This window comes from Mycteria americana, chromosome 1 (assembly GCF_035582795.1).
Source record: "Mycteria americana isolate JAX WOST 10 ecotype Jacksonville Zoo and Gardens chromosome 1, USCA_MyAme_1.0, whole genome shotgun sequence".
In the NCBI taxonomy this organism is placed as follows: Eukaryota; Metazoa; Chordata; class Aves; order Ciconiiformes; family Ciconiidae; genus Mycteria; species Mycteria americana.
In genome coordinates this window covers 147,084,384-147,091,236 of record NC_134365.1, presented here as the reverse complement: position 1 = coordinate 147,091,236, position 6,853 = coordinate 147,084,384, and positions in this window count along the sequence as shown.

Genomic DNA, 6,853 nt, shown 5'->3' with positions numbered 1-6,853 from the left:
TCTATTTCCTATAAACCACCAATTGTTTGGGTTTGTGTTAACCTCCTTTCCCCAGGTTACTCAGATCCAACTAAATTACCAGGTTACTTAGATCATTGCACCTGCTTTATGTGAGCTTCCTTTCAGTATGGAGCAGAGACTGAAAATAAGTGTCTATACCAGTAGCCTGATACAAAGTTTTGTCTACATCAGAGGACCTGAGGACCATTTCGGGATCAGAAATGATTCAAGTATATTTACAGCAATGTCTGAATCTGTAGCTGATGGTTCTCATCATGCCCACAAACTGAACAAACTTCTCTCATCTCAATAACACGGCTATTCATTTAAAAAAAGTTGGTAAGTGCAACAGTGCACAGTGGGTGTGCCATCAGGTTCTTCCTGTGTAATCAGGGACTAGGAAAAACTTGCATTTCAACTTGCCACAGATGTCCTTACTCCCTGCAGCTTCTAATACGTGTGCTGTAATAAATGCGCCCATATGCTCCTGTAAGTGAGATTTATTACTGTGCTTTATTACTATGAATTGATTAGTTGCCATCGCCATGATCACTGCAGGTAAAATGGGTATGGAGGTATATAATTGTAAGAAAAGCCAACTTTGTTTTTACAGCAAAACCTGACAGTCAGGAACATCTTAATCCATGGAAAAGCCAATTGTCAAACAAGATAGTCTTCAGACTTAAGTCTTGTGTAGGATTTGATTTGTTTATAAGAGGCAGTGGATTTTTTTTTCCTGATAGGGCAGGGGGTGGTTAGGAAAGCCTTAGTACATCTGGAGTACAACTGAAAGAAAATTGCTGTGGAAAATTAACTCATGGGAGGAAACAAATGACAGTCAGGTAGAGTTTGGCCACTGCTAGAGCGGGTCCTCTCTATCTGCTTGTGGCTCCTTCCTCAGTCACAGACAGTGTTGATTAATTCAGACAGCTGCTGAGCTTCCAGTGCATTGGGGTGGCTTTTTACCATTGCTTTTAATAGAAGGTGGTTTATTAACATTGTATTTTGAGGCTTGGCAAACCTGCTTTTGTGGCCAGACAACACTGCAGTCTGTATGTTGTGCACAGCAGTGCTAGCAACATCCCCTAACTAGGAATGCCATATAACAACTTGAAGGGTACTTACTATGTTACTTGTATAAAGTTTGGGGAAGGTAGGCCATGTCGAGTGTGTATCTGGATAGTGATGAATTAGCTCTGGCAAAATAAAGCATAACACAGACTTGGTCTGCAGGTGGGAAATGTTAACTGGAATGTTTTTACATACACTTCCAGCAGAGCTGCTGTCCTGAGCGTACAAGAGTGGAATTCCCCCAGTAGCTGCAGCCCTTGTGTATCTTGTGCAACTTTTCAGCTCCACATTCCTGATACAAGCTTTCCGCAAGAACCAATGGAAAATAATCCACCAATAAGTGGTGGGTTTTAGGCCACGTTGATAGAAAAAAAGGCCCAGCAATATATATAGTTTCTAAATGACTACGCTATAAATTATTGCCCTGTGGTAATGTGGGAGGTCACTCTGGTGCTTTGTTACTCTGTGATAAGATAAATAAATGTAATAAGAGATGAAGTACTTTCTTAGGTTATCTGGCCCCTTTGGAAACTGGTTAATATGTCATTTTTCTGTTGTAGATCTTAGCCTTTAATAGTAGCAATGTTTGACCCAAACTGATATCCTGAACTCAGCTGCTACCAGCCCTGCACCTAAATTCTCTGCCACAGATGACGTTTGCAGTGCGAAGTCCTGTTGGAGGATGAACCTCTATGCAGGTCACTGCAGATCACACCTGCACTGCCCAAGACATCTATCCTTGCATGCTTTTGCTTGTGTGGCCAGATGATACAAATGAAATGCACGCAGAAACCAAACAGAAGCACCAAGTCCATGAAACTGCAATAGGTACAGCTTTGCAGGGCATGGAATAGGACTGGTTCTGCACTGAGGACCCGGTTTATCTGACCTGTATCAGCTTGTGAGTCATCTCTGTGCTGAAGTGTGGCCGTTGAAAGGTCTTGTTCCATGGCAGGCTATGGTTATGGTTGACAATACAAACCAGTAATGCATGGGGGAAAAAGAACCCACCAACTTCAGAAGAATATTCACAGTTACTCCTCAATGATCCATTATGAGACCAGAGCCATCAAGGCTTAACCTACATGAGATCCACAGGAGTTAAGGTCTGGATGGCTGTTGTGGTTTAGCCCCAGCCGGCAACTAAGCACCACGCAGCTGCTCACTCACTCCCCCTCGGTGGGATGGGGGAGAGAATCGGAAGAGCAGAAGTAAGAAAACTTGAGGGTTGAGATAAAAACAGTTTAATAGGGAAAGCAAAAGCCGCGCACACAAGCAAGCAAAGCAAGGAATTCATTCACTCCTTCCCATGGGCAGGCAGGTGTTCAGCCATCTCCAGGAAAGCAGGGCTCCAGCACGCGTAACGGTTACTTGGGAAGACAAACGCCATCACTCCAAATGTCCCCTTCCTTCTTTTTCCCCAGCTTTATATACTGAGCATGATGTCATGTGGTATGGAATAGCCCGTTGGTCAGTTTGGATCAACTGTCCTGGCTGTGTCCCCTCCCATCTTCTGCACCTGGCAGAGCACAAGAAGCTGAAAAGTCCTTGACTAGTACAGCAACAACTAAAACATCTCTGTATTATCAACACTGTCTTCAGCACAAATCCAAAACATAGCCCCATACCAGCCGCTACGAAGAAAATTAACTCTGTCTCAGCTGAAACCAGGACAATGGCTTAAAGACCCAGACACTTTCGGCTTCAACCTTTGCCCAGTGTCAAAGGCACTGGAAACGTGTCCCTGAGGACACAGACACCTAGTTTTCACAACTGATCACAGGAAGCAGGTGGGATGTTTTTCACGGCTGCTGAAGGACACAAGACCTGCTCCCCCAGCTTCACCATAGGGATGAATTTAAGCATAAAAAGAGTCCCTCCTCCTCCTCCCCATGGTCTGCCACCAAGTTAGGAGCTGCACACACGAAAGACATGGGCAGGGCACAGTGTCTTGAGGGCCCTGTCTTTCCCAGGGTAACGCTGCAGCCCCTCTCTCGCCCAGGCTGCTGCCTCCCGTGCCGCTCTGAGAGCTGCCTTCTTGGATGGAAGGTGTTGGTCTACATTGTTGCTTCAGCTTCTCCAGCGATCAGGACATCAGAGTAGAAGGCTTTGTTTCTCACCTGTCCCAGCTACCAAAAAATAAAAAAAAGCTTCATGCAGAATGGGGAGTGTGGTGAGAAAACAGCTCAGGAATTTACCTCATTCACATAATTTTGAAGGACTAGACGACAAATTAACAGAGCAAAGGGAGGAATGAGAGGAGGACAGGAATGCATTTATTTTTTGTGTCTCCCTAGTTTCTCTCTCTCTCTTGGAATGGGTTCTAGCAACAAAGTCTGGTTCTCCTCTTGCTCATATTGTCTCAGACGCTGGTTTATCTCCCCCTTAAGCTTCTCTTTTTAGCAGGACATTATGAGCAGCTCTCCTGTGCCTCCATATGCCAGCTGTCCCTTTGTGATCTGCTGATGCGATGGCCCAGTGGACAAAGCTGAATATCTATTTGCAGGATGACAAGAAGAACCAGTACCTCCTCATAGTTCCTGTCTCTCCCTGACTAGCAGAGCTGGCTGCAGCTGTGGGACTCCTGCAGACCTGCTATCACAAAGTGACTGGGGATGATGAGACCATCAGACAATCAACCCTAAGGGCTAGCCCTGCAGACCTAATGTGGCCATCTCAATCCCTTTCCCCCTGATTCTCTAAGATTTACCATCGCTGAATTTCTTGACCGTGAACAGGCGGTCAGTTGCAGGAGTTTCTTGCCCTTTTTCCCTGAAGCACAAAATCTTTTTTTCCCTGCCAGAGATATGCTACTACTTCAAATCCCAGTCTCAAGGGCAGCAGCTTCGCTCAGCCGGTGTGTCTGCAGGGCAGCACAGCGTCAGCCCTCTCCCTTCTGCTCGTTTCTCCCTTTCTCCTCTCCTGTGTTCCCTCAGCTCTAAAAACACAGATGGTGCCTTTGCTCATCAGTGGGGTATCAAGAAGAGGAATCAGTGTTTGTACAGGACCCCTGAGCTCCTAAGAGGATGTGCCACAAGCAAGCGCCGTTGTAACAAGAAGGTTGCAAGAGTCTGTCCCATGGGGTGAGGAAACCTGTGTCCAGCCCTTCCCGTCCTCGCACCACACGCCTCCAGTGCTCAACCCATTTTGTAGTTGACCTCTTGGAAGGACTTTTAGTGTCTTGTTTTAAACAATGCAGGTGCCAGACATGAAGTAAACTGGCTTTACTAAATGTTTCTTTAGGGCATTTTAACCCTTCTTGTCAACACTGGTGTAGTTAAGTTGAAATTACAATCTCAGTTGCTTCTGTTTGAGAGGAAAATTGTTTTGCCCGGACCTTGCCTCAAGCCCACTGAAGCCTTAGCTGACATTGGTGGGGTCTGTATCAAACTAGAGGAATTTGAGGATTTTTTTTTCATTTTTTTCTTTTTCAAAAATTTCAATTAAAATTTAGCTAATAAAATTCAACTCTAATTTTTCTTCACCTTTCTGTTATTTTAAAGTAAGTCAAAACGTTTCCCTCATCTTGAAAAACTCTGATAAGAAAACACACATCTCATGTAGCCCTGGCTCTTGAGAATCCATCACGTGAAGGGAGCAGTATTGTACCCCGTGTCTAACCATCACAGCAGCATCCTTACCAGCCACTGAATTTTATCAGTGAATTTGCCTGTTGCAAATAAACCAGGATGGCATCGACACGTTGCGATGTATTCAGGCAACATAAATCCCACCCAAATCCTTCTGCCTAAGGTTTCCTTCTGGCCGGTGCCAGGTCGTCAGAGGCACCTCATTGGCAGCCAGCCCCGAGCATGGGGATCAGGTGCAAAGGAGGACTCCAGACTGTGCCCCCCAACCTCATCGTGGTCCCGCTCACAGCACTGCAAGCTTAGAGGAGCCATCGTGGTCCCGTGACCCCAGAAGCAAACACAGGGAACTAGAAACCAGCTCCCAGAAAGTCTGGCCTGCATTTCTCTTCCCAGGTATTTTTATTGCCCAGAGTGACCTCCCTGGTGCTGCAGGCTGCCTCCCCACCAACTCCCCCGCTCTCAGGAGCCGTTGCGTCTGCTGCCACTAGATATACAACCTCCGCTCAGAAATGTTAAGCTGCTTGTTTGTTCCCAAAGACAGAAATTAGGTGAGGGTTGAGAGGACTTATCAGTAAGTCAGGGCAGGAGCAAACACACACATTGCCAGGGTGTTGCAAATGCCCCCAGAACAAATACCCCCAACCTAGGGAATTCAGGTAAGATTGTTTAAATGCTTAGTGGCATTTCTGTATGTTACAGCGTAGAGAAGAGATGAGCCGTGTCTGAAAACAAAAAGCTGGGACGGAAGAAAAAAGTCTCGCGCAACATCCCAAATATCGTAATCATTCAAAAATCTCATAAACCTCTAAGTCCTCTGAAAAATCAACTGATTTCCCTCAGACTGAGTGCAGCGTATTTTAGGAAGCCAAAGCTGTTTAAATGTATAAAGTCAGTTTAAGTCTCTAAGACTGGTGTCACTGTGACTAACTAACCAGAAATATTTCACTCTGATCCACAGCTATAAATCAGACCTGCATTTCCATCAATGCCCATTGAAGCTTCTGTATCTGCCTGTTTTGACTCTCTCAGATGCTACCAGCTTCAAAATCTGATAAGCTCCTCCTGGGTCAGTTCTTCTTTGTCCAGTACTTTTGAACTCCAGTATCAGTTTTTTTAATGCAGACATTTATTTTGTGCAGAGCATTGAGAAATCTTGGACTTTTTCATCCCCCTGCTTCCTCATCCTGAAATCTGCTTATCGTTATTTCTGCAAATATTGCTAAAAGTTATCCTTGCCTTGACCCCTCCTCAGGAGACATGCTTATTCAGGGCTTAATCGCTTGCTGATTAATTTCCTGTCATTCCTCATTTTATGGGCTTCCTAAATCCCTCTAGAGAGATTGTGATCTCAGGACTAAACCAAGAGCAACTCTCTTGACATCTCTAGTAATCCCAGTGCAAATGAAGAAGAACTGAGACCCAGACTCAGACTTGAAAGGGTGGGAATTAGGAGGGTTTGGAGAGGGCTTGAGATTTTCTGATAGAGTATTTCCATCGAGGTGAGACCTGCAAGATCGTTTCTACATCAGTCAGCAGATACTTCACATTAATCCCATGTAAAGTCCTGTTGTAATGCCTCCAGAATAAAATGTTTTGGGATTTCAGTTTCATGGTTCTTTTTGAGTTTTCTTTCATTCCAAATCAGCACAAAAATAGCGTTTAAATTTTCCTTTCCACAGTCATGTTTTCCCCGCTAGTCCCAACAACTTCACACAGGTTTGCTTTACAAGACCAGAACCATGTCTGGCTGTACTGTGTTCATCATGGTAGCATCCAGAGGCTGCCTGCCTGCTGTTTTGTCACACCTCCATAGTCTTAGCTTTCTAAGTAAATGAAGAATTAAAGTTCACTTTGCCTGATTTTTCCTCCTAACTTTTCCTGTTTGAAATACTTTCCCATTTATTTCATTCCACGAAGAGCACAGTAAGACTTCTCTGTAACTGTTCTCAGCTACTTTCTATCATGGCAGTGCAAAACCACAAAGCCTTTAAATAGCATCTTCTCTTTCTTACCTTCTCCTTTGCTCTACTTCATCGCTTTTGGCATTTTTTTGTGCCTAGCTTTACAACCTGCTGCATGTCTATTCTGCATCTACCTCCAGCTAGTTTTGTGATACTCTGTAAGAGCTGATAGATAAACAGCAGTCTCAACTGTGGCATAACCCTGAAGCCCAGGCAGCCCCGCCATCCTGG